The sequence below is a fragment of the Crocodylus porosus genome, unplaced genomic scaffold, assembly GCF_001723895.1.
Source record: "Crocodylus porosus isolate Cpor-Errol unplaced genomic scaffold, CroPor_comp1, whole genome shotgun sequence".
In the NCBI taxonomy this organism is placed as follows: domain Eukaryota; kingdom Metazoa; phylum Chordata; order Crocodylia; family Crocodylidae; genus Crocodylus; species Crocodylus porosus.
The window spans coordinates 24,848,773-24,876,339 of NW_017728909.1; the positions used below are offsets into that span (position 1 = coordinate 24,848,773).

The 27,567-nt window shown below is 43.5% G+C and overlaps 1 protein-coding gene across 7 annotated transcripts in view; it reads right to left on the reverse strand.

Moving 5' to 3' along the window:
• The window catches only part of PRLR (prolactin receptor), a 145,805-nt gene that overhangs the window by 50,704 nt on the left and 67,534 nt on the right, over positions 1–27,567 (reverse strand). For 5 of the 7 annotated variants that reach the window (XM_019531945.1, XM_019531943.1, XM_019531941.1 and 2 more), the window contains one exon: positions 776–845. The gene's annotated coding sequence lies outside the window, so the exon portion shown is untranslated. Of the gene's footprint in view, positions 1–775; positions 846–1,152; positions 1,172–12,045; positions 12,049–17,032; positions 17,044–27,567 lie in introns of those variants that run through there. The other 2 variants (XM_019531944.1, XM_019531946.1) reach the window with 2 other exon arrangements.

The window sequence follows — 27,567 nt, forward strand, 5'->3', positions numbered from 1 at the left end:
GCTATGATTAGGTAGGGGTTCCCCTCCCCCCCAGCAGGGAATGTTTGTCACCCCTAACTCAGTGTTTATCAGCCCACTAAGAAAACAACAGAGGGACATTACCAGCTACCTGTCAATTCTCCCTTTGTCCATCTGCCACAGCTCTGGAGGTAGCCAGGGGTCTGCTAGCTAATGCTGAGAGGTGCCTGTGAGGGACAGGGAAATGCCTGCTTAGCAGAGAGTGGGGAGGGGAAGTGGGGAGCAGGGGGAAGCCAGGCAGATGCCTGCAGAGACTGCTGGGGATGCAGCCATGGAACAGAGAGCCCCGCTCAGCCCAGAGAGCATGCTGGGGTAACCTGGTTTAACTTAAACCAGCAAGGGGTCTGGGACAGACATTACATAAATCAGATTCACCCATATCAGTTAAGTCTAATATTACATTCAACCAGGTTTATCTCAAACTGGTTTCAGCCATTTTCAAAGTGGTTTATGTGCACTGAACATCTGTTCTGTTACAGGTTTAAACCAGTTTCTGATCACTTAAACCGGTTTGTGTAATGTCTGTCTCTAGCCTTTAAGTGTGTGATTTCAGCTTTCAGAGCACTTCCTTCTATAAAGGAAAGAAACGTAGGCATAAGTTATAGAGTCTGAACTTTACAAACAGCTGGTCAAATTCTAAGTCAATCCACTTTTAGTATTCATCAAAGCCTGATCCTTCAGTAATTATTTTACTGTGCTATAACTGTGTTAATACTATGTTCATGGAGTCAAATAAATTAAAAATTCATCATCTTACCTGTTCAATTCATTTATGCGAATGAGATTTCTTGATACTGGTGTTCATGAATATCTGATCAATCCATTATCTACAAGAAGAAAGTCATGTTAGAAAGTCATGTTAAAAAGAAAAAAAAAATTACTATTATTTTCCTGGCAAAAAAATCAGAGACAAAATATATTATTGGTTTAAGGTGACATGACCTTATTGACTTTAATGCAATTAAAATACTTTAAAACCACAGGTTAATTTGGCTTCATACCTTTTCACAAAAATGCCTAAATAAAATAAAATTTACAAAAATGGGAGAAATAGAGAAAATCATCATACTACTGTGTACCCATCAGCACCCAAACCCCGACCTCCCCCCCCCAACAATATGGGATGCATTTTACCTTTCTCAGTAGTATACTAAGACTAGATGACTGACAGAAAAGCACAGTGCCTACCAAAATAAATCTTTCTTGTTGTCCTTCCACAGGTCATACCCTTTTCATGTTCTCTTCATGAACAAATAACTTATCCAAAGTTCACTGGACAGTTTATCTTTCAGAAAAGAAGACCAATTAGATATAAAACAACCAGCGTCACTGTGTCAATTAGTTGTAGTATCTTCTCTCATTTAACAGTTTGAGAAAAAACAGAGTATACAGGTAGCAACAAGGACATTCTGGGTAGTGTATGGAACACGTGAGCAATAGTAATGCCAGGTTATCAGGGTATTCTAGTGTTCAGCACCATTGCAGGAAAGCTAATGAGAATCATAAATCTTTTTGCCAATAGCATAACACCTAGCAGCCAAATAATTTTGAGATAAATGAACTGCATGTGTGTGTGTACACCCATGTGTTTACTTGCATAATACAGTGTTGAATACAGCAGAAATATACATTTACATCCCAGGTATCAAAGATTGAAACTAATCACCTGGGTGTGACACAAGGCAAAAAAGTAGCTCAAGGGTGGAGTTTAGCAAAATAGTTCATAATCCCTGTTTTACCAGAATAGAAATCAGATGCCAGATTCATCTGGACTTGGAGATTTAATGGAGTTATACCAGGGATAGTGATAACCCAAACTGTCTACCTCCAAGAACTCCTAAAAGAAGCCTGAAAACTATGAGTTCCAGTCCTGGAGTCCCAGCCTATCTGGCAGTGGTTTGCTTATTTTTTTTAATTATACAACTTTTCCGTTGGAGCCCCATTTGAAATGGGACTGCATGAACAAGACATATTTAAAAGTGTGGGACCATTGTTTTTGATTTCAGATTGTTTTGTTTAAAGATACATTTTCCAGCTTCTATTTACTTTATCATGCAACAAAGCTTACGGCTATATTCTACTACGGATTTGTTTTGGAACTCCTAATTGCTTCCATAAGGAAGCGATTTCATGCACTGATGGCATGACTACTCCCTCACATTGTCTTCCCAACATGAAAATGGTATTTCCCTCCAAAGTCACTCTGATGTCACACAGATTTCGAAGCCAGAAGGGCCAATTAATGATTATCCAGTCTGACTTGCACAACACAAGGCAAAGAACCTTATCCACTCTAGCAGGTTAGCTGCTCACTTAACACAGTCTTTATTTTTTGGGCACGCTTGCCTCACAGGAAACAGCTCAAATCACAAAATAAATATTTACATAAACAATAAAAGGTTAACACACACTGTGGTCCTTTCCCAGACCCTTAGAGTGTGCCCTGGCTCAGTGTTGCAGCTGCTCACTTTCACGCTCTCTCAGTCCTTCTTCGATCTCTCCAGCTCCCTTTCCCGGGAGCCTTTAACTTCCTTTGGGCCAGCTAATTATTCTCTGCAGCTGGCCCAGTCCTACTGGCAAGCCTGTAATCAGTGCCTTACTGCCTGCAGCTGTTCTGCAGCCCCTGAGTCATACTGCCTGTTAAACAACCTTCCCCCAAGTGGGGAACCCTCTTCAATTTCTTTACCACCTCCACATCTTCCACCCCTTCAGCCCAAGAGAGGAAATCTGGCTCAGGGCAAGGCTGCTCTCTGCTATAACAGGAGCAAGCAAACTTCACATCCCTTTCTTAAAACTTACAGGTGGTTCATGGCCCTTTGGTACTCTTACCAACAGCATAGGTAAAGTTTATTGAGCATTCCTGTCTGAGGCCTTAGTTACTTGCTCCTGTGGGCCCCTTCTGCCTAGCCCCAGACTGCCTTGCCACTCATACCGCTTGTAGCAAGCACAGTCCTTCATATCTTTCCATATGCCAGACCTCCACCTTAAGTCTTGCTCTCTCAGAGGACTGTGATGAGTTTTTCCCCAAGTCCATATCTTACCCCAAAGTTCCTTAAGTCCCAAGGCAATTGTGGCCCCACCCAGGCCTCTGTTGGACAGTCTCCGTAAGAAGCGGCCTCTTGGTCCATCTTTACCTGGATGGGCCTGCCCCTTAATGCCCCTTACTGAACATGGCCACTGCATGAATGGCTTCTAGGGCTGTGCGAAGCTTCAGTCCCTGATTTGATTCGGCAGAGATTTGGCCTCATTTGGTGGCTGAATCTCTGAATCCGAATCGGATTAGGAGACCCTTTAATCTCTCTGAATCGATTTGGAGAGATTCGGAAAGATTTGGCAATTCAGACATAGACACAGCTTTAAATGTTTTTTCTACATAACTCTAGGTAGCAGGCGGCTTGTGAATGCTGCAGTGCTGGGGCGGATGGAGTGTTCCACAGAAGCACGGGGGGCTCCTCAGCGTGCTCGGTAGCAAATCCAGAAGTGGACCAGAAGCACTTCTGGTCCACTTCCAGATCCACTGGGGAGCATGCTGGGAACCCCTACACCTCCCTGGCTCAGTGACTGGTGCCTCCTGGGTCTGGGGGGGGGCATTTGGGGTCCCCCTGCAGCCAATTGCTGAGCAGGGAGGGGCATGGGGGAGGGCCAGCATGTTCCCCGGTGGACCTGGAAGTGGACTGGAAATACTTCCAGTCCACTTCTGGGTTTGCTACTGAGCGCATGGAGGCCCCCCCACCACACACACTTCTGTGGAACACTCCACGCATTGAAGCATTCATGAGTCGCCGGCTACCCAGAGGTATGTAGAAAAAACTTTTAAAGCTACGTCTATGTCCGAATCGCTGATTCTCTTTATCAGCATCGAATCTTCAGATTCAGATTCGACCAAATTGAATCAGGGACAGTGGTCCAAATCAACTAATCGAATCACTGTCCTTGATTTGGGCCGAATCTGAATCAAGTAGGGCCTGTTTTGCACACCCTTGGTGGCTTCATTGGGGCATTCAAAGTTAACTCTTCCCATGCCCTGATTTTTCCCTTTTCTGGTCCTCCAAACATCTGCATACCTTACTGCTCCTGCCATTTGGAGTACTTGCTTCAGTTCTCTTCAGCCAACTTTGAAGCAGAGGTTGCTCAGAAAAATCATGGCCCCTAACTGACTGGCCCTTCAGGATGGTTTACCCCTGTGTACGAAATCTGGGTTTTTCTCCACAGTTGCAGCAGGTATTGTTGCTGGTTTCTTCCCTGGTCTTGGCTCCTCCTTGGTTGTCTGAGGAGAGTCATTCCTGATGCTTGCCTCTGGCTTTTGTTCATCGGTGGGATTCCACTTGCAGTCTCCAGCATTGGTCTACTGGTCTGATCTGCTCTGGTCCACTGGTCTCCAGCATGACCTGCAGGCCTTCTTCTACATCCTGCAGCTTCCCCATCCTTGTTCATGCCCTGCTAGGTTTGCTCCCCTCTTTCTCTTTTGCTCTAGGGGATTGTCCCTTAAACAGTCTCTTGGCCCCCATCCTGGGAGCCCTATTCTTCCCAGCACCCCCATGGGGATACCTCCCCAGATCAGAGGCTCATCATTAGTCCAACTGTATTAACAAGCCCACTGCCGAGGAACTACACCGGTAAGACTACCACCCCACGCCCTTTCAAGTGGCATACCTCTCTTGGGGTTTGAGCCGTCTGCTTTCCAGTGGGCTTCACTTTTCTGCTCAGTCCCTTTCCCCCATCCCCACCCACCAGGAGAGCTTTGTATGTCTTTCTGTTGCTGTGACTTCACTTTGGCGCCTTCTAAATCTGCCTCTAATTATAAGACCTGGCTCTTCAAGGCCACCACCTCTGACTCTCTGTTCATAGTGGTGTCACTCAGACTTTACCTGCTCTGGTAACTTAAATGTCTCCTCTTGAGAGACCTCATACTTAGGGACGTACCTAATTCACAGATGCTGCCACAAGATTTTGCAGTCCTGGTGCAGTGTCAAATGCCATTTTTGCAGCGGAGTGCGGTGCCCCCCCCGTCAATCTCCAGGGAGGGATGGGAATTTGGGACCCCTAGGCCAATCAGAGGCATGTTGGGCCCGGGAAGTCCTGCCCCTCCCCAGATTGACAGATGACCATCTGTCAATCTCTGGGGAGGGGCAGGACTTCCAGGGTCCCTCAGCCAATCTCCCTCCCTCACCCTAGTGCTCCAGGATGCCAGGACTTCCCTCTCTTTTCTGTTTGCAGCTGCCTTTCCCCTCCCATCCCCGCTGGCTTGCTGCTGCATTCCCACTTTTTAACTGTCCCTGTGCTTTTTCACAGGAGCCAAGATTTTTCATGGGGGACCTACACAATTCGTGGTTTCTGTGAAAACCATGAAATCATGAAGTTGCTAGGCTCCTACTCATACTGGGGGATGAGTTCCACCAGCTCCTTTCTCATCTCCTCCACAGCCTCTTTTAGAGATTGCACTTGGGGATAGGACTTTAAGTTCCTTTTCAAATACAGTCAGTTTTGCTGTCCAGGTCTCTTCCTCCTTTTCTACCCTCTCTTGCAATGCCTGGAGTATTCTTTTTGTCTCAGCCAGGGCGGCTTGGTACTGGTCACATTATGCATGCATACTGCTCATAACTTCTTCTGTTTCCTGCTTGTACCTAGCCCCCAACTTGAGGTCCCTTACTTTGTCAGCTGCACATTGCTTTTCCTTTGATGCTGTCTCTGGGAGCTTTGTGCTCTCAGCAGTGGCTTCTGGTAGTTTCATTTCTAGTGCATCAGGCTTCTCTTTTTCTGAAGGCTTCCATGGACTTTCTTTCAGCTTGTTCTCCACTTCTCAGAACTGAGCTTCCACCAGCGTGGGTCCTTCTGCCTGGGCCTTCCTCTACCAGCACCTCATGGTGAGCTCATGAACTCAGGCATGCAGGTCTTGGAACCTCTGGCTTAGTTCAGTTTTCTCCCTTGCATGTCCTCTGCAGAGGTTTAGCTAGTTTCCCTGGCTTTCTCCCAGGTTTGCAGCTGGGTGGTCAGTGCTCTGCCAGCTCTTCCTCTTTTGCTTGCTGGAATACTTGGAGCTTCAGGAAAGCCATATCCCTCTCTTGGAGGGCACTTTGTTGCTCTTCTCTCAAGGTGGTCAGCTGTTCTTTGAAGAATCACTGCATTTGATACTTGGATCTCCCAGTGTCAAAAAACCTACCGTGCTGCAAATTAGCAGCATGGTAAATGGTGCACATATGCTGCATGCAGTTTTCTGTGCTTCAAACTGCTTTGAGGAGCCACAAACCACAGATGTGTGCTTGTCGGGATGTGCCTTGAGAGCATACCCTGGCTCGGTGTTGCATCCACTAGCCTGATAGCTTCCTCTCTCCCTCAGTTCTTTCAGTCCTCTCCAGCTCCATTCCCCCCTGGAGCCTTTAACTTCCTCAGGGCTAATTATTCTCCACAACTGGCCCACTCCTCCAGACAAGCCTGCAATCAGTGCCTTACTGCTTGCAGCTGTGCTGTAGCCTCTGAGGCATATGCATACAGCCTGTTACACCCACCATTTCCAGTCAAATTATAATAATAATTATTCATCAATTCTTTATGCTATTTATTACATAGTAGAATTAAGGACAAGAATAGAGCTGTATTATGCTAGGAACTATCAAGATGGTCCCTGTTCTAGGGGGCTCCAATAGGAATACATAATTCTGACATAGGGTGGGAGAAGAGCCATAACTTGCAATTTTTACTTGGAGGGAATGCTGATGTTTTAAAAGTTACTTTCCTTCTAAATAAAAATAAATATTGCTGAAATTTCCCATGAAAAGGAATTACAAGAATTCACCCTTAGAAAAATTTAATGCCAGATTTCTTAACCTTTCAAGATTTCATTTTAGAATTTTGATTTTGCTTTGAATTGTATTCAATGTTTTTACTATTACTTTTACAATATTTTGACTAATTCTGTCATATAAATGCACTATTACCACTGACATAATATGACAAAATGGATTAATATGTTATTAATATGCTATTTTATTTAAACATGAAGAGCCCAAAATTAACTGAAAGCATGGCCTTAGATTGGATTAGATAAATCAGGTCAAATTGCTGCATGGTTAATCTTTTCCAAAATGAAGGAATATAACCAAATTAAAGCCATTTTGGTTCTTAATAAGAAATTCATACAGAAGGGAAAGGCAGCATAACTAACACATGTCAAAAGTTATGTTGGATTAATTTTCCTGGTCATCCCCCCAGAGACAAGTCCAGAAACATCTTTTCTTCTTTTCTAGATCAAGTATCACATGAAATGAAAATTTGATGCCTTGACACTTATCATAACAGAAACTGCAGCCATTCAATCTAGAAAAGAAGGTAAAATGTTTCAAACTATTTAATTATGGCTGCCTTTTACACTTTTACAATAAAAGAAATTTTTCAACTATTATATTATGACATCATATGACATGTTAGCTATAAACATTATGTACCATTACTGTTGAACAACAGTGACATGTAAAAACAACAATAATATAAAAATAAAAGCATGATATATTTTCAAGCACAGCTTCAGCACAAAATATCAAAATTTCCCAAATGAAAATGTTCCAAAATGAAAAGTTGTAGACTATTTTCCCCTGAAAACATCAATCAAAATCAAAATGATTTTGCAAATAATTTAATCAAAACTTTTTAAACTAATGACCAGGTAGAATACACACATAAGCAGAGAGATGGCTGCAAACATCATGGTCTACTTTGTGGGGGAGATGAGAAGGAAAGAGGAAAGAGTGAGTTTAGGTAGGAGGGGGTAAGGTAAGTGAAAAAAGTGAGGAAAAAGGGGACAGAAAGAAAATGATAGGGGTGGCATGGCAGGAGAGAAGGAACGTTTGGCAGGTGTGCGGTGCAGCTAAGGAAGGAGGTGACAAAGCGTTGGCTGTCTGCCCTATCAAAACTGTACAAAAAAATCCAGTCAAAATGGTTCCTAATAATTCTCTAGGAATCTGATGTCCCAGCTTGGCAGTTTCTGCCGATGCTCTTCCTGGCTGCAGTTTCTGGTTGGTGTCTCTCTGGAGTTTTCCCCCCACACTCACATGATGGGAATGAAGGGAGGGAGAAGCAAGATGGGGTTCTCCCTTGGACAGTTATGTGGCCAGTTATGTGGGCTGAGGTGGGGAGGAAGAGGGCTAGCACCAGCTGGACCCTGGTTTATTCTCTTTCTGCTACAACATCAGTCCCTCTTTCTACTGTTTCTGCAGCTGCTTGTACCAGCTGGTTCCTCTTCAAAGCATTATGGCTGAGGCAGGACTGGAGAAGAAAGGAAGCCTAGCTACAGAGGAATAAAGCCTAGCTTCTCCAACTAGAAACATGTCCAATAATTAGCAATAGCAGCAGGAATAAAGAAAGTAACTGGCAATAATTAGCAATAGCAGCAGGAACAAAGAAAATAACTGGCCAGGTAAATTGCTTTTAGTTTAGATGTCCTCTTTTCCAAGAGGTCCTTGGTTTGAAAGCCCCTCTGTAAGTAGCCGTTTCTTGGTCCTTTTTTGAGTACATGTAGTACATTCAAACTAGCATTATGCAAGTGGTTGCACAGCTATTCACTAAGAGAACTGGACTATCAAAAAATTACAAGTCTAAATACAGTCAAACAAAGAGGCAAAGCTTCAGTTGTGAGCATTCCTCAAACATCAGCCCGGGCCAGACCTCCTGTTAAAGTTCTTTATAGAAAGCCTTAGGATTAAATGCTGGAGAATACAATGCAGTAAGCCAGCGAAGAAGAATGCTGTTTTAATGAAAGTAACAGAACAATGTTATCTTTTTAATCTAAAGCTGAGAAAACACATTTCTTATGTTCAGATATGAGAGGAACTGCTGGAAATAAATGTTATAAATACAACATGTAAACTTCATTTACAGAATTTAATATAATCAAAGTGATTCTTTTGCCTTGTTTATCTGAAGCATTATACTTCCCTTAATGAAGAACCATTTGAACATGCAAAGAAAGGTCAAGCTCATCATACTTAACTGTTTTTTTGGCACTTTGTAGATCTGTTCCTGTGCATAATTCTGGAGCGTGCAACATTAACCATACTCTGGAGAAACTTGTTTTCTTTGGCTCTTCAGACAGGTGCTGTTGAACCATCACACGGTAAGCAAACAGCAGCATGCCCTTGTGAGACAACCAGATTTGTGACAGACAAACTTTCGAACTGCTCTGGGTGCTCAGCACTCCACGGCAATGTCGTGCGTGTGTCGGTGCTCTATTTCTTCTGCTCCACACAGGCGTGAGTACAGGCCCATTTTATAGCATGAAACTCTGTTTCACAATGTGGTTTGTAGAGGAAAAATAGCAAAGCTCCACAAAACGACAGCTGGGCCTCTGGACTAAAGTCAATTCCCCCTTTGATCCATAGTCCAACTTTCACTTTTCTTTTTCAACACTCTTCGAAATGAAAGTGGATTAATTATGAATTTAAACTCAATGGAGTACAGCACTGACCTAAACCACTTCTCTACTTCATACCAAGCTTCCCTGGCGCAGAGAACATCAGTCACAATGAACTGTATTGAGATAAACTTCGGGTTTCTTGGGCTTGAAGAAAATGACCCCAAGGGTGCCAGCGGTGCCAGTTCTTTCTACATTTACAGAATTCAGTTCTGATCCCGAATTTCCAGAAAGCCAAAGCAAATGCATTAACCCCTCATTCTGCCCTTCAGAAACTGCAAGAACAGGATCATATCCTGCACTGGGGGAACGGTTCACATCTTTGATATATGAAACAAGTCCATGCTTTAAATTTAGGCCAAACCTTTGGCAAACTCTATTTGTACACTAAATGCAGAGACTACTTACATGAGTACATGTGTAAATGATCCCAGGACTGGGACTTTGGGCAATGTTTGATGTCTAGCAAGATAAAGTGCATGAGAATCATCAGAACCTAACTTCTGGCTTCCGTATTGGAAGAAACCTCCAGTTTGCCTTTTGTTTCTAAAAGAGTATAACTTCAAAGTCCCAATTCTTGGCAGCATGGCTTTTTTCTCCTGCCCCCTTATGGGCTGTGCACTCCTTAGTGAAATCATGAAGAAGTAGAAACTTATGTTTATGGGGAAAATTTACCTCAAATACTTGTATTTAAGGAATAAGCAAAATATATCCTGTACTAAAACAGAATCTGTTTTTCATGCTTTTTCCTGAGGACAGTTCATATTATTTGGTGAAAAGGGACCAAAATAGTCAGACTGAAGGGCAGGAGGCCTTGTCCAAGGAGTTCAGGACTATGGCAAGTATCAGCAAATCAAGCCATAAGTCTTCTGTACTAAATGTTCTTGATTCACTCCATTTACTGTACAAGCAGCTATGACTGAAAGTTTTGTCCTTTGCTTTCAAATCTCAATCCAGGTCCTTGGAAAGACTGAGCTTTTGTCTACTGTGTCATTATTAAGTTTTATAAGCTTTGTTGTCACTAGAGAGACCAGAGCTGTAAGAATTTGGAAAACCTTGTCAGATGCAAAGTTCTCTTCCTTCAAAGTCACGTATCTGTTCAAGTATATAAAATCTGCACAATACAATGTTCCCCCCTGCCCTTGAATAGGACTGTTATCAAGTACAAGCCTTGTTTTCAAGAAAACAAACAACATAACTTTCAATATTTCAAATCAGAAGTTGTGGTTAGATGAAGATCAAATTTTATGTAAAACATGACATTTCTAATTTGTTTCATGGAAAAGACTTTTGCAAGTTTTAATGGCAATAGTGCCATTTCACAAAAATATTTTGAATTGTATTATTTGGGGGGCAAACAATGGCAAAGTTTTAATGGCATTTTTGCTTAAAGTATCCAATGTTTTCACATAGCGTAGGAAATAAACAGGTATGATAAACTTTAACCCCCCCCAGTGTTTAATAGTATACTTAGAGCATGTCTACATGTGCATTTAAGTGTTCCTAAATTTAATGTGCAATAGCTTAACGTGCATTAAGCAGATTTAGGCAGGCGTCTATGTGTGCAGACATTAAAGCACATTAATGCTATGTGTGGACTGACTTGGGACTAAAGTTAGTCCTAAGTCAGTCTACACACACAGCGTTAATGCACTTTAACACGTCTACATGTGTTCATGCACTTTAACTATCCAAGCCTAAACTTGATTTCTGCATCTGCAGGACATGGTAAAAATTTTCCATTTTTAATGTGCGTTAAGGGTGTACATGTGTAGACACATGCTCTCAATATGCATTAACTTAGGCTAATGTGCATTAAAGCATCACATGTTTACCAAATTGGTAATTTTTTTGAAAGTCAAGTGGGAGTTAGTCACTAAGTCACATCTCCAGGACAGTATTCTGTTGCTTCTTTAATTAACACCATCCTATTTTACTTCAGATCACATTAAAAACCAACTTAAAATAGTCATGTTTTAGCAGGGTTTTCTTGTATTGCAGTATACAAGGCTCCTGTTCTTTTCCACTCAGACATTTCACATGCTAACAGCATTCATTTTGTTTATAAGTTACAACAATATTTTTCCATATCATCACCTGAAATAAAAATCTTAGGCAGTCATCAAAACAGTTATTATTACACTGAGCAATGATTGGGAGAAACCTGTCGGTGAGGAGTTTAGTTTAGATAATGCTATAATACAGCCTTTTAATAATAACTTATACAAAGGCTGAACTTTTCACTTGATATAAAAGTCTTTTTTATTAGGAACTTGAATCTACACCTCCAATCTTTATCGTTGGCTGCACCTTCTTGTACAGTTTCATGGGTTAGCAATGCTGCCTTTTATGGTTACGTAGGCTTGCATCTTCCTGGATGTGTGCCCTAGTTAGCCCCATATTTTACATAATTTAAACAGAAGATGTCTTGGCAGAATACACATCTACGAGTTAAATTATGCTTCTAATTTAATCCTTAGGATGCCCACTGAAACAATACTGGAGACCTGATGTGGCTTCGTGCAAAAGGTATTGGAGAAGAGTCTCAATCCTCATCTGCCCTGCTTGAAGCAGGATGGCTCCCACTCACTGGGTTGCTTCCACAATGCAAAGGGGATGCACACTTGCTGTAACTGGCCAACTTGGGAGAATGGCATCATAGATTCATAGATGCTAGGGTCGGAAGGGACCTCAATGGAGCATCAAGCCCGACACCCTGCCTGTGGCAGGAAAAAGTGCTGGGGTCATGTGACCCCAGCCAGGTGCTTGTCCAGTCTCTTTTTGAAGACCCCCAAGGTAGGAGAAAGCAGTACCTTCTTTGGAAACCCATTCCAGATTCTGGCAACCCTAACCATGAAGAAGTTATTTTTGATGTTTAACTTAAATCTACTCTCTATCAGCTTGCGGCTGTTGTTCCTGGTTATTCCAAGGGGTGACTTGGTAAACAGAGCAGCTCCTATTCCCTGCTGGCCCCCTGCCCTGGAAAATCCAAGAATCCAAGAAATCCAAGAACCAGTAATGCTCTATGCCCCTCTTTAGGTCCTCCCCAACCCCCAGCTATAGAGTATGGAAGCTGCAAGCCAAAAGGCAGATGCATGGTTGGCTCAATGCTACACTTCCATGATTCCCAGGTGGCATCGTAAACTTTGATGGTCATTACCAGGAGTTCTGAATCTGTTCAAACAAAATGTAGACCTATTCAACAACTGGCAGCCCCAAGGAAGGAGGGAGAAGAAAATGCAACTCAGATTATGTCCGCTAAACAGGGGCAGGCTACCAAAATGGAGAAAATATGCAGAGGAATATAGATGCGTGATTTAAACACATAGAAATAAAACCTGTTTCACCTTTAAGCACAAATGTCACCTACACAGCCATATAGGTGCATTATTTGGCACTTACACAAAGCTTGGATTCTATTTGCACGTGTGTAACTGTGCTTACCATGTGTTTCCCTTCAGATCAGAGGGACAGAATCACCCAGGCATGTCCGTATCACTGTCTAAGTCCTAAAACTTTAATCAAAGAGAAATCATGAGTAGCAAGTGTCTGATGCTGGAGGAGGAGGATGGGGGAAGGGTGCCCACCTTTTTTAGTCTGTGGCTAGGGCATTTGCATAGGGGTAGGGTGATCACCCTTTCCAAACTGGGAGATGGGACACATGCCCACCTCCCCCCAACTCCACCGGTGGCACAGCTGGACCAGAGCTGAGCAGGGCAGGGGTGGGATGACCACTGCAGGCTCAGGGCTTCCCGCCCTGCTGCCTTTCCCCTGGGAGCCCTGTGCCATCCATGTGACCCCTGCCTGCCCAGAAGCAGTGGGTGCATGCCACCACTGCCCCAGCTGCTGCTGTGTGAGCAGAGGGCCTGTCGCTGTGGCGGTGTTGGGCTCCTGCGGGGAGGGCAGCAGGATATGGAGCCTCAAGGCCTCACTGGGCAACTCACATCCACCCCTGCCCTACACACAAAGCTGGGGAGCATGTGTCCCCTCATGTCCCCAGGGGGTATATGCAGTGGTAGGGAGATGCCTTCCTAGACTGGCCTGGCTCTACACCCAATGGAGCAGGAGCTATAACACTGCTTGTGTTTCAGCCTCTCATGCAGCTATATGACACTGACATTTCACATTGTCTTCAAAGCTCTGCATATGCCTAAATATTTGCCAGTTAATTTTTACCTTACACTCTCACTCTTGCAGAGAACACTGATTGCTAGAAACAGAAATCACAAAATATTAAATAAATGTAGGTAATTCTTCTCTACATATAAACACTGTTGAATAAAACACATACTGCAGAACACATTTATTTCACAATAACCCCTAACACATTCTTAAACTGCTTCAGACTTGTACTGCTACCTGAAATAATATACAACAGCAGAACTTGTTTGTCTTCTCGTGAACAATTCAATGAAAAGCTGTGAGTCATAGGTCTGCATGGTGCACACCACTTTGTTAATATTCATTGAACAACAATGGCATATAGACAAGTCCTGCTGGTCTTCAGGGGGAGTTTTGGTTAAATAGGGCTTCAGTCATTACCCATATACCTCACTGACTGGCTTCAGCATTTCCCCGAACATTAAGAGGTTTAGCTAAACACATTGATGATCGTACCAATACCCAAAGTTCATTTTCTGCTCTTTGATTTGAAGATCCTGCAAGAAGCAAAGGGTGGGATTCATTAGTCCTATATTATCCCACAGAAATGCTTATCCAGCCTCTTTTTGAAAACCTCAGATGAAGCGGATTCTACAACCTCTCTGGGTAGCTTTCTCCACTGTCCTACACTTTTGACAACAAAGAAGTTATTCCTGATATATAATCTAAATCTGTTTTGCTGCAGTTTAAATTCCTTGTCTTGTCTCCTTCCCCCTGCAGCAAAAGAGAACAGTGGTTTTCCCTCTTCTTTACTGCAGTCCTTTAAATATTTGAAAACCACTATCATGCCCCCTGGATCTCTTTTTTACCAAACAAGCCATACTGAGTTCTACCAGTCTGTCCAGAAACAGCTTACATTCGAACTCCTTTGTCATCTTTGTGGCTCAAATCTGGAACCCTCTCCAGTTTCTCCCCACCCTTAAACTGTGCACCCTAGAACTGCATACAGTAGTTTATAACTAGATAAAGCTTAAGCACCACTAAGCAGAGCTGTCCTATCTCTTTGCTTACTTTAGATACTATAGTTCTGCTAATGTAGCCCCCAATGTTATTTATTTATTTTTTGGTTACTGCATGACATTCCTGGCTTATATTGACTCCGTGATCCTTGAAAACCCCCATATCCTTTTCAGTAGCCACAAGGCCCCAGCCAGTCACCTACCATGCTTGTATTTGTTCACTTGTTTTTTTTCCATAGTTGGACCCTTGCAGTTGAACTTACTGAATTTAAAAATCAGATGTCCAGGGCCCAGGTCTCTGATCTATCAAGATAATTTGAATTCTGTGTTCACAAGCCCTCCCATCTTTGCAGAACAGAGGTTCTCACACATGCTATGAGCACCTCAGCTCCCACTGATTTCAATAAGAGTTTTGGGGTCTTCAGTACTATATGGGGGTCATGACAAGTATTTCTGAATCCAACTCTGTATAAAACCTCTCACAGTGAAATTCACCTCCTAAATAAATGAGACTTAACTGAGACCTGGAGGTGCGTAAACCTTCTACTGTCTGTGCCCAGAAATGAATTTTACCATCAGTGAATGTGATAAATGTGAAAGGATTTTTTTTCAATCCTCAAGAAAGGCTTGGATTTGGAAACAGAATTGTGAGCTACTGTTCTTATTTAATCTTTGCCGTGGTATCCCTAAACTATTTCAGTAAGATACACTCATAGGCTCTCTCTAAAATATGTGAACACAAGTACCAACCACTATGCTATATAAAGTAGGAATGTTTAAGATTTTTTTATTATTATTTATTAGCTCAATTTTTTGTCTTTCGTATTAACACTCAGACCCAAACCAGCTCTTTGTTTTTTAAAATAATGATTTTCTGAAAAGTAGGAAAAGAAATTATAGCTTTTGTGCCATGACTTACTGGTCCAGGATTTAATTATGAGTAAATAAATCTTTCAACTGAGATATATACATAAGCCTTCCATGGGTATAGTATTACATCTCTGTTGCATGCTGTCAATATACTCCTTTCATGAGACCATTACCAATGGTCATAGATTAGAAGAAAGCTACCTTGATGAAAAAGGCTGTTCAACCTAAGATAGTAGTGCTTAAAGCTTCTTGTATTGTATGTGATGTATAGCCTACTTCTCACTTGGAAAATATCCATGGGATACAGCTGTTCCTGATACAATTATAGGTCCATTACCTTTACCGCATTACCTGTTCCAGTTGCAAATTTCATTATTTAAATCCATCTCTCTGCCAACAAAGTACATGTGAAGAAAAACTAGAAGAATAAGTTTTTTTCTGTTATTTTTCTGGTGTTGCAGAACATGAGTTCTGAATACAGAAGGCTAAGTTCCTCCCTTGAAAGCTATAGGCCCCTCAGGACTATGGCCCTGTTCATTCACTGGGATCCAGTAGTCTCTGTGCTCCTATCCGAATCTCATTGACTGGGCTTTTATATTTTACATGTCTAGTCATTTTTACAAGTGGAGACATCCCACATGATTTATGCAGCAGTGTGCCTTCAGTGTTCTTTGAGAAGAATGATATAAAAACTAAATGAGTACCAATTATTTAGGTTTATATGTGCCCTTGAATATTGAAGTATCCAAGCATTTAGTCACAAAAAGTGGTTGCACACAGCATGGGTTCCTACGTGTAAGAGAAATAAAACTCATCCAGGCTGGAGAATTAAAACACTAGCAAAATAAATACAGGTGAATGTATTAGAAACTGTTGTACAGTCAAATCCCACTTTGCAGCTATCTTTATCAAAATGCTGTGGGATGACAAACATCTCATTGCAGCAGCCTACATGTTTTGCAAGTGTCACATATTTTTTTAGTATCTTTGTTTTTCAAATAAGGACCCCATACATTTATACAAAATCTTTCATGCTAAGTAGGATTTAAACTGCATGATCATTCCTTACAACAGTCTTGTGATGGTAGTAGGCAAGCATTATTAATCCCATTTAAGATAGAAACAGATGCCATTTTTGTGTGGGATCAGCTATGCCATGATGTGTCCCAGCACAGCTGATCCTGATTGCTAGATACAACTGTCAGGCAGGGCCATTATCCCACAGGATCAGGCCCCTGGTGCTCCTGAGGTTCAGGGATCTGATCTTGCAGGACAAAGGCTCCTGTGCCTGTCCCCAGACTGGGGCATGTATCTGGAAGCACAGAGTGGGGAAGCCCAAGGCAGTTCCCTTGCTCTGCAGCGTGACACTTACACTCCAGAATCGCCTGCGCTGGGTGATGGAGAGCATGGGCATCCCTGGGCTGGGGGGATCTTGTCATATGTGAACAGACATCCTCCACAATAAAGCAGCACACTCTTACTAGGAATTGCTGCACAAATACTTTGGGGTGCAACGAGGGGCAAGGACATCTGTTTGCTCACATTCAGTGCCATCACAAAACTTCTGGTGCAACAAGGGCCATGTCTGTTTGCAGCCTTAGAAATGGAAGAACTGAGGCACTGAAATTGCAGGCTGAGTTCTGAAAGGTGCAGGACACTTCATAAGAGATATCCAGAGATCTCACCTTCCACTGGGGAGTATGTGCAAAAACCTGACTTAAAACTAAACATTGCCTGATAGCCAGTTTTGCACTTAAGCTAATGGATCATGACTCACTCATCAGCAAATGGAAAAACAGATATTGTAAAAGTTAGATTACTTTATCAATTTTTAAAGACTTCATTATAGAAGCAGCATCCAATAACTACAGGTTCCATTAGAAACCATTTTCTCCAGTTATTTTGAACTTTATAGCCAAATTATGAAACTATATCATAAAAATAGTCAACACTAACTAAAAGGAAAATAATAAGTCTGCCATTTCTGAAAGAAGTTCCCTCCTCTACTGAACTACAGACACTTCTGTTTTAAAACATGTAGGTTGCTAATCTAGAAAGCAGGGGTCAGCAACCCCCGGCACATGAAGACGTTTTGCTTGGCATGCCAGCTCTTTTCAGAAAAGTTGTTTCAGACTCAAGGTTTTATCGGAGTAAAACTTCTGTGCCAGGTGGCAGGGGCCTGCTCAGAGCCTGGGCTGGCTGTGGCTGGCAGACAGGAGTCTGCAAGCAACTGCGCTGGGGTCCGTGCAGCCCTGGCCTGGCCCAGTGCCAGTGGCAAGTGAATGCGTCCCTTGGAACAGAATGCATACGGGGGACCAGGACTGTGCTGCCACAACAAGGATTAGGCCCTTCTGGCTCCCCTGCCACATGCCCTGAGCCGCGTGCACACAGGACACCAGCAACAAGCCAGGCCGGGGCTCGGTGGACCCAGGTGCAGCCGTTTGCAGCCTCCTGGCTGCCTGCATATCAAAGTGACATCCCAATGCACTCAAAGTAAAAAAAAAAGCAGAATAACAAAGGGAAAAAATATCCACCTGTTTCTCTTTGTATTTGTACTATGTGAACTTCTACTTACTGTCACCAGGTTGTTAGTTCTGGTATTTTTTTTAATTTGGTATTTACTGCAAAAAATATATATTTATGTTTATTAACCATAATAATATACTATGCATCCAGCCAAGTTCCCCCACCCCTCTCCTTCTTTTGTTTGCCTGGCACGCCATCTTACAAGTAGGTGTTGCAAGTTTTTTGGCACTCTGCCCAACAACACCAACCCCTGCTGTAAAGCAAACTATAACCTTTGGTATTTCTGTTTGAAAGGCATTTTCACTTACTTTTGAAAACAAGCTAGAGTGAGCATTACATCTCACTGAAATTACACCTCAGACCACGGTAGTACATTACAGTGATTCAGATAAAACTCTCCACACTCCTGAGACAGAAGAGCCTCTGTGATCAGCTGAGGCTCTGTCTACACTTACAGACTTATCGGTTACTCTCACGCCCATGCACACTGCACAGCTATGCTGCAAACCTCTTAGCTGAAGCTCCAGCAGCAGCCCAGCTCAAGCCTGGAAGCTCACCTCCAGCTCAACTTTCGGCAACATGTTTGGGACTTAGTTGTACGCTGAAGGCCGTAAGTAACGCAATTCTGGTTGCATCAATCCCACAATTCCCCCGTTCCTGTCTTCAAGACCTGCATCCCATTTCCTTTTCTACTGCTTGTAACTAGAAACAATCCCAGAAACAAAATTTTCTGCAGACTGATTTTCAGAAGGGTTCCACAAGGAAATCAGACACAGCTTAGTGCCATGCTCAAGAGGTAAGAAGGCTTTGGTACAGGCTACAATGTACGGTCAAGAATAGGTGGGGAATGGTGGTTCACATAACAGGCTGCTTGAGTCTGACCTACAGATTGATCCTAAATAGCACTACAATATACCTCTGATATACCTACAAAACATGCAGACCATTGTGTTCATATTTTTTCTCCACACACCTTAGTCTGTCTGTCATGTATCTCGCTAACATAGAATGAAAGAAATGTACCCAGCAAATTCCTCCACTCAGGACAACCCAAGGTTAAAGGAAGATCCAAAGGTTTTGTCCACTCTCCTTTCCACAGTGTAACTTGGCAGCTTCAGTTCTCTGCAATCCCAGATGCCTGGGTGCATGCAGAGTCAGACCTGGAAGCAACATCCAGGGACTTTTTAAAGTCCTAAGAATCCCCCCCTAGCACACCCTCACTTGCCCTCCCTGCTCACCAGCACCTCCCTCCCCTTTCATTCCCTTCCTCCCCACTCTCCATTTACACCTCTGGGTGCGAGAAGGGGAGCCCAGCTTGGTGCTGCTGTTCTGACTCAACCCGGCCCCTCCACACAGTTACTACCTGCAGTCCTGGCTACAGCGGGGCAGGGACAAAAGCTGGAGCAGGTGGTTTTCTCTGGGTGTGCCCAGAGGTGGAATAGAGGGAATTGTGGGGGGAAGGGAAAGGGAAGGGGAGGCACTGCTGAGCCCAGAGGGAAAAGTATGGCATGCCAAGAGCGGGGGAGAGTCTTACCTGATTCAGGGACTTAAAAAGTCCCCAACTGCTGTGACACAGTCTGCCTGCCCCAGTAGCATGGAAGTGCAGCCACTTTTGTAGCATTGGTTGCAGCTCCTGCACCCCGCTTTTCAAAATCCTGCATCCGCCTGTGCCCAAGTTACAGCAACGCGTGAAGTGTATATGTAGACTGAGCACCTGACTGAAGCCCTTGTGAACCGGGTAAATGGGCTCTGTGCCAACTTTGAATATGGCCGTTTATAGGGGAGTATAGGGTCAGGCTTATACTTGTTTGGTGGGGGTGTTATCTGGTAGAATTGCTGTAGGGGCTTATGTACCACCCCTTTTCCTGAGGCGAGCAGAATCGGCATAGTATCATACACAGTTAGTACAGAACAGGGTTACTTTCAGGTAGCTCTAGTTCATACAGTGGGATTGACCAATGTTTTATGGCTCTGGGATACAGTTTAGAGCAGTTTAAAGACAGCTTTGTACCTCCTCCCTCCATGGCTGGACCATATGCTCCTTGACCATAGCTGAGGCTCTACTCCAGAGAGTATAATGAGTCTGCACAATTGTGAGAACAAAAGCGCTTTCAGAAACAGTCCAGCCATAATGAGTCAACAGGAATGAATTTCTGAAACAATAATAAGTGCCTGTGGTGGAAAAGAACTGTCTGGAAAAAAATCCAATTTATTATTATTATAAGCTTTCAACTAGAAGTTACGTGTTACAGGGATTCTAGTGAAAAACAATTACATTTTGCAAATTGTATGTAAACACACATGAGAAAAATACACCTTATTTAATATATGGTTTTGAGATCTAACTAATTATTTTTATTGTGCCTTGGAACCTAAGTAATGGACCAGAACTCACTGTGCTAGGCACTGTATACATATGAAAAAAATTAGTTCCTGTCTTTGCCCCAGAGAGAGACTATGTTCTAAAAGGCCAGGGGATGGCAAATTAACATAGAGGAGGGGAAGTATGAGGAACTAGTGTGATAGTATTAGTCAGTGTATTAGGCCAAGGGTGATCAACCCCCAGCCCGTGAGCCAGATATGTGCAAGGTGCCACGGAGCCTGATCCGGGTGTGCAGGGCCAGGTGAGAGTTACACAGGGCCCCAAGAGCTGGATCCTGGCAAAGAAGGGGCCCTGTGGAGCCCCTGGACCCAATCCTGGCATGACGGCATGATGCAGGGCCTAATCCCAGTGCACAGGGACAGTGCAGTGCCCGATCTGGCCTGTGGACTGGCCCTGTGTCATTTCTCTGGCCTGCAGGGCAAAAACCGAGCATCACTACACTATGTCAGTAGGGGCCAACTATTTTGCTCCATACAGCAAAGTGGGGATCACAACTACTGGTAAACCATGAGCTTGGTTTTGAATCTGATGCCATGATCTTTGAACACTGGTTTCTTCAGATGTCTAAAGCCCACACTTGCAGATTTGAGGCAACATTGGATTTCTTCATTGATGTTAACATTCTGCGAGAGATGGCTTCCGAGGTCCAAGAAACAGCATTCTCCAGCATCTCACTGTGGAGCTAGATTATCAGAGCTGGGGATTGTTCATTAGAGGTATTTTTAGATAATGCAGCAGCAGGCACGTTTGAAAGCGCCCGGCACCGTGATGCATACTTTTGTATGAACAGCGAAATGCACATCAGCGCTGAGAAAATGTTAGTGGTCGTGTGCTTTGAACCAAAACTCATTGAAAACGTTTTAGTTCAAAATTGCACTACTGCCATTTTTCTAGTGCTGATGCACATTTTGCTTTTTATATAAATGCATGTGACGCAGTATTGGGCATGTTAGCTTGCATGCAGAGCAGACTCGATTAATAAAGTCTGCTCCGACCGGTTGGATCTCCAGTGCATCATAGCATGAACAGGTATGTGTATAAATGTCCTAGAAGCTTGTTGGTGGAGGACCTTAGTCTTCTGAATGCTAAGTGTCAGTCCCATTGTTTTGTGTGCCTCAGTAAAAATGTTGATGATTGCCTGAAGGTCTGCTTCCAACTAAGCATATATACAGCATCATCAGCATACTGGAGTTCAATGACAGAGGTTGGGGTGATCTTGGTTTCGGCTTGAAGTCAGCTGAGGTTAAATAGTTTACCACACATTTGGTACTTTAGCTCCACACTGGCTGGAAGCCTGTTGGTGGTCAGATGTAGTATTGTTGCAAAGATACTGAGAGGAGTGTTGGAATGATGTTTCAGCCTTGCTTAACTCCCATTTTAACCTCAAAGTGACCTGTGATAGATCTATTGCTGAGAACCACTGCTCGCATACTGTCATGGAGCAGGCAGGGAACGGTGACAAATTTCAGTGGGCATCCCTACATCAGAAGGATCCTCCACAACACTTCCTGGCTGACAGTTGAAAGCTTTCATGAGGTTGAAGAACGCCATGTAGAAAGGTTTAATGTTGTTCCTGGCATTTCTTCTGCAGCTGGCAAGCTGTGAAGGTCATGTCAGTTGTGCATGTTGATGCCCTAAATCCACACTAAAATTCTGGAAGTGCTCTTCAGTAAGTGGAAGTAGATGGTTCAGGAGGGTTCTCACAGTGATCTTTCCCATGGATGACGTCAAGGTCTAGCAGTTAGAATTCCTGGTTTTTTCCCAGGCGGCCTGAGCCCAGCTCCCAGTAAGGAAAGTTCCATGTTTGGACCCCATGATCTTGCGAGATCCCTTCCAGCCCCTAATGTCTGTGATCCCTCTATAGTTTCCACAGTTGGACTTGTTGTCTTTCTTCAAGATTATCACAATCATGGCATCCCTGAGGTCATCTGGGATTTCCTCATCTTACCATATCCTTAAGGGCATGAAGCTGTGATTTGAGCTTCTCTCCCATCTGCTTGAAGATTTCTGCAGAAATTCCATCCACACCAGATGCTTTGTTGTTCTACATCTGCTTGATGGCTTTCCTCGTCTCAGCAAGGGTTGGAGAGATTGTGAAATCATGTCTGACTGGCTGTTGCAGGATGGAGTTGAGAGCACTTTTGTTAACAGCAGAGTCTTGATTGAGAAGGCCTTCAAAACGCTCCTTCCAATGGGAGATGATGGTGCCCCTTTCCTTGATCAGGTGTCTTCCATCCTTACGTCTCAAGTGGGTTGGTCCCTGAGTGCTCAGACTGCCGATGACTTTGGTGGCACTGAAAAAAACATGCATATTGTGGATGTCAGCAAGATGTTGAATCTCCTTCGTCTTGTATTTCAACCATTTGTTCTGTATATTGCGGGTCCTCCTTAGATCTTTGACTTGGTTTGTTGATTGAATTTCTTTTGCTTGGAGTTGCTGTTTTGCCAAGCACAAAAGGCCTTGTGCTTGCAATCAGTCAACTCTTGGATCTCCTGGTCATTCTCATTAAAACAGTCTTGATGTTTCCTAGTAGAGAATCCAAGTGTCTCTTCATAGACACGGATGATGGTGGACTTAACAATACCCTACACTCTGCTCATATTCTCTCATTGATGTTGATTGGAATTCACCAGTTTTTCATTGCTTGGGTACTTGAGTCCTTCACCACTGATCTTCCATCGGCATTGCTTCTGCTGCAGCCATCATTTGGGAGGCAGTTTGAGTGACATAACCAAGTGGATAAGTCAGGGAACGGTGCAGCAATCATCAGCTTCTAACAGAGGTGTTGTGATCCTGGGCATGGCTAATCAGGTGCCAATGCTTAGATCATGGGTGTTGTCATGATTTCTTGCACCTGTTTTTCTGGTGGAATAGGGTGTTGTGATGCTGAGTCCATGTTCTGCATATTCGGTCAAGAAGAGGATGCCACTGGAGTTAACCTTTCCTACTCCTTCCTTGTTGATGGTTCCATTCCAGAGGTTGGAATCTTTTCTGACTCTGGCATTGAAAGCACTGAAAAAAAATAAGTCTGTCTCCCTCCAGAAAGTCAGAAAGGACTTGGTCAAGGTTGGCATTGAATTCCTCCTTGTCTTTATCAGCACCATCAAGAGTCAGGGTGTATACACTGATGACAGTGGCACACTGGCTTCCTGTCAGTTTAACATGTGGAGTCATGCGATACTTATTAATTCTGCTAGGGAACTATTTACATTGGTTTATGAGTTCATTCTTAATGGCAAAACCAACTCTGTGAAGTCAGTGTTCTCCTTCCTATTTACCCTTTGAGAAGAAGGTAGAGCTGCCTCCATGTTCTTTGAGCTGGCCATCTCCCACTCACTGGATCTTGCTCACTGCAGATACATCAATGTTGCCTCACCTAAGGTCTTGGGCCACAATTGCAATGTGGTGCTCTGGGCATTCATTATTAGGCTTGCTCATGAGGGTCCTGATGTTTCAGGTCCCCAAAATGATGGTGTGTCTTTGCTGGTATTTTTGACTGCAGTAAAGATGATCCCACTAGATGTGGTTATCCAGTTAGGAAGAAGGTAGACAGGCCTTTTCTAGTCCCCTCCCCATTTGGGGTGAACAGGGTGGAGCGTGAAGAGGGCTGCTCAGTCACAGTTACGGCTGCTGACTTGTACTCCTGTCTTATCTAAGTGGTAGATGACCTTCTTGTAGTTGACAACTTCGTGTCAGGTCATGACTAGGAGCTTTCAGACTTCACAATCCTGGTCCCATCACCATTAGATGGTCACCAAAGGGCTTGAGAAATGTGCTGGAAAAGCTGTTTTCATGGAAGATGCTTGTGCATGACTCCTTTTATCACCGAGAAGCTGCTGCACATCAGCTACCACATGGCTCTTGATGGAACGGAACTTGAATCCAACAGCAAGGAAACCAAAACAACTGGGGATCTCCTTTTGCTGCAGCCTTCGTCCATCTTCATAGCCATTGAAATTCTAACATCTTCTACTTCCTGCTCTTCTGGTGAGGACTTGTAGACACAGGGCTGGGGGTCTGGGAAGGCTTAATATAGTGGTGTCCTGTATGTGCCATGTCACAGCACTGTCAAAGAATGTATGTGGCTTTTCAGGAGGGGGAAGCATTGCCACCTACTGTCCTCACCACATCCTGGTGGTGCTGCTACTGCTTGGTCCACAACTGCTTATTCATCAGTTACCCCTCTCAGGTTACAGTTTATTTTACCCCTGCTTATTTTACAGCTAACCTTCCCTGAAGGTCATTCCACTATCCACCACCTGTGGATATGCTGGGTAGCAGTACAGCTCTGCCCTACACAGCAAGATAGTACTTACAAGTAAATACAAGTACTATCCTGCTGTGGAGCAGAAAACAAACAAACATACTCTGCAGCAGCACACATGTAGACAGTACCCTAGCTGGCTGGAGCATGAGGGTGCTTAAGTGTGGGATTTGCCTGCAGTGAAGCACCCTACTAAAGCTGGGGCTGCTCCAATCCAGTTCAATGTCCTGTGATCCTGGGTGCACATACAAATAGCAATAAACCCTAGAGTTAATTGCTCTGGAGTTTATTGCTCCGGGGCACATGTTCAAACAGAGTGCCTAGGAGCAATAATCTGAGGAGCAATAAATTCTGAAGTTTATTTCTTTTCATTAATTGCACATGTAGATACGCCCGGGGGCTATTTATTAAACACACAAGGTTTATATTTAAAATGCAAATCAACTAAGTGTCTGCAAGAAAGCCATGTTGAAGGTACATTTCTGAACAACCATTGAATGAAACTATTGAACGAACAACCATTTAGAAAGAAGCAGACAAGAACAAATTGGAAAAGCAAATGGTATTTGCCTGGACACAAGAAGAAACCCACACAAAGATAACGGCTGCTCGAAAACAGACAGATCACCTTAACTTGAGGCATATAACAGCTATTTAAGTGAGATGGATGGGAAACCAAATCTAGTGAATCCCATAAAAGAAATCATAGTAAGATTTCTGTGCTACTTATTTGCAGTAAATTAACTACATGGTTTTAGACAAAATGAATGAACAGGAATGCAAATTATTTTTAGTGTACTGGCACTTCCAAGCTGTAAAGTTGACAGAGTCAAAAGCAGAATTGAGCTGCAAGGCTATACCTATAACTTGCAAGGCAGTGACATACAGAGACATCCCAACATAACTCTGCTTGTCCAAATTCCAGAAATAGAAGCAACATGGCTGCATTAGCCTGGCACTAGGGCCAGACTAAAGAGCTCTGCTGAGAGCCCAGGTATAGTGCCATACTAATGGGATTATATTGCTTCTGGTTTCATGCTAGCATGTGCAGAACAACCCCAGGGTAGAGATGCATTGCCTTGGCTTATGTCATGCATACACTCCTGAAATATCTACTTTTCAGAAAGTGATTCCAAAAAATATTTTAGGCCATAATGTGAGTAAAAAGAAAGTTTTGTGTTTTAAAAATGTTACATCTGGTCTCTGTGTTATTCAATCAGTGATACTTAAGTGACTATTTAAGGAAATGACAATAAATAACAGAGCTTATCTTCTAATGAAAGGAAGAGCACAGCTGTAGCCAGTATGATTCCAGTCTTCCAAACTGTTTTTATTCCAGTTGTGTTAATATTTTGAGAAGTCTTTTAAGGGAGGAGGTTGCCTAATAAAAATGATCTGTTAAAGAAGTTTCAGTGCATTAGAACATGAATGAAAATCAGTTTAACAAGTGCCTTTGAACTCTTTTCAGATACATTTGCACTTACAGTTCATCCTAACTGAGATCCTCTACAGGTAGGGACCTACCAAAATTGTGATTGCACATTTTTCACAGAAAATGTGAAATCGGGTGGGCTGTACAAAAAATACCCAAAAACTTACTGGCAAGCAGAGCAAAGGGCAAGCAGTCCTGAAGCATGGCGGGGATGGGGGAGGAAGATGGGAGGGGGGAAAAGTGAAAGAGGGCAAGCTAATTAGAGGCTGAGCCTGTGACATAGGCTCAGAACAGGAGCTAGTCCAGGGCCAGTCAGGGAAGCGAGAGGGTTTTGGTGCCAATTTTTAAAGCAGCCACAGGCATACTGCTACAGCATGCTGCAGCCTGAAGATTAAGCATTTACACTAAGAAGAAATCCTACAAGACAGCCAAATATGTTTCAGCCCTGGACTGCAGATGGAGGCAGACTGTTCTGTAGTGCCTGCAACGTGAGTCAAGGAAAACCAGTACAGATCAACACTAGAGTCCGAGGTGTGCATGAAGCAAAAGGCTGCTGCAGAGGCTGAAGGCAGAGCAAGAAACCATGTCCTCACTCTTTAAAAAGACCACAGAGAGCAGTTTGGCAAAGCAAGAGGCGGCATTTTCCCTTGTGGAGACTTCTGCGGCAGCTAACATCCTGCTAGAGAAACGAGAGGGAATAGCTGAACCAAAATGTGCCAAATGCTGGCAGTTTTCTGTGTGCCAACCCAAGACTATCTCCCTGCAATGAATGCTTCACATGTAAAGTCCACAAATGTATGAATCCTTCTCCATTGTGGCTGATAAAGCCACTGACCCTCAAAATAACTATGTGCTGTACATTTTATTTGTACCTGGGACCCGGACAGAGCAGGACCTGCCTGTTTTTCAAACAGAGCCAGTCCATCTCACTTCTGTCAGTTTTTCTGCTGGGTCTCAGGCCATAGCGAAGGTAACTGTCAGCCATGGGTTAGAATTTAACCAGATCTCAGCATTCCTGTCCAGCAATGCCACGTACATGTGCACAGCTTTCTCTGATGTGCTCTGTGGCACGATGCCCAACGCAGTTCATGTCACCTGCAGGGTGCACATTCTGTCTTTACTAAGTGACATCTGGCACATGCAGCTCCTCGATGTGGATAGCCTCCTGTCCTCCTTCAAGAAAGCCTTCAAGCACTGTCCAGGCCATAAGTTCTAGTACAGGGAGTCTATCACCAGTCAAAATGGGGATTCAAAAGTCACTGTGCCACTGCCACCAGAGCCTGTGCTCACCAGGTGGAATTTGTGGTTCAACGTGGCCTGTTTCCATGCAAGCATATGCAGTACTACCAGCAGTTTGTGACTGAGGAGCTGGAAATCACGCAGCCCACAATGCATGCTTAAACTTTGCAATTTCTTAGGGCGGGGCGATAGTCAAGATCAAATGGCTGAAAATGCTGCCCATTTCATGGAGCTTCTAATGTGGTTTGAAGACCAGCAGGCTGCACACAATAAGGTGACAGATTTGATAAACTGGCTCTAAGACAGGGCAT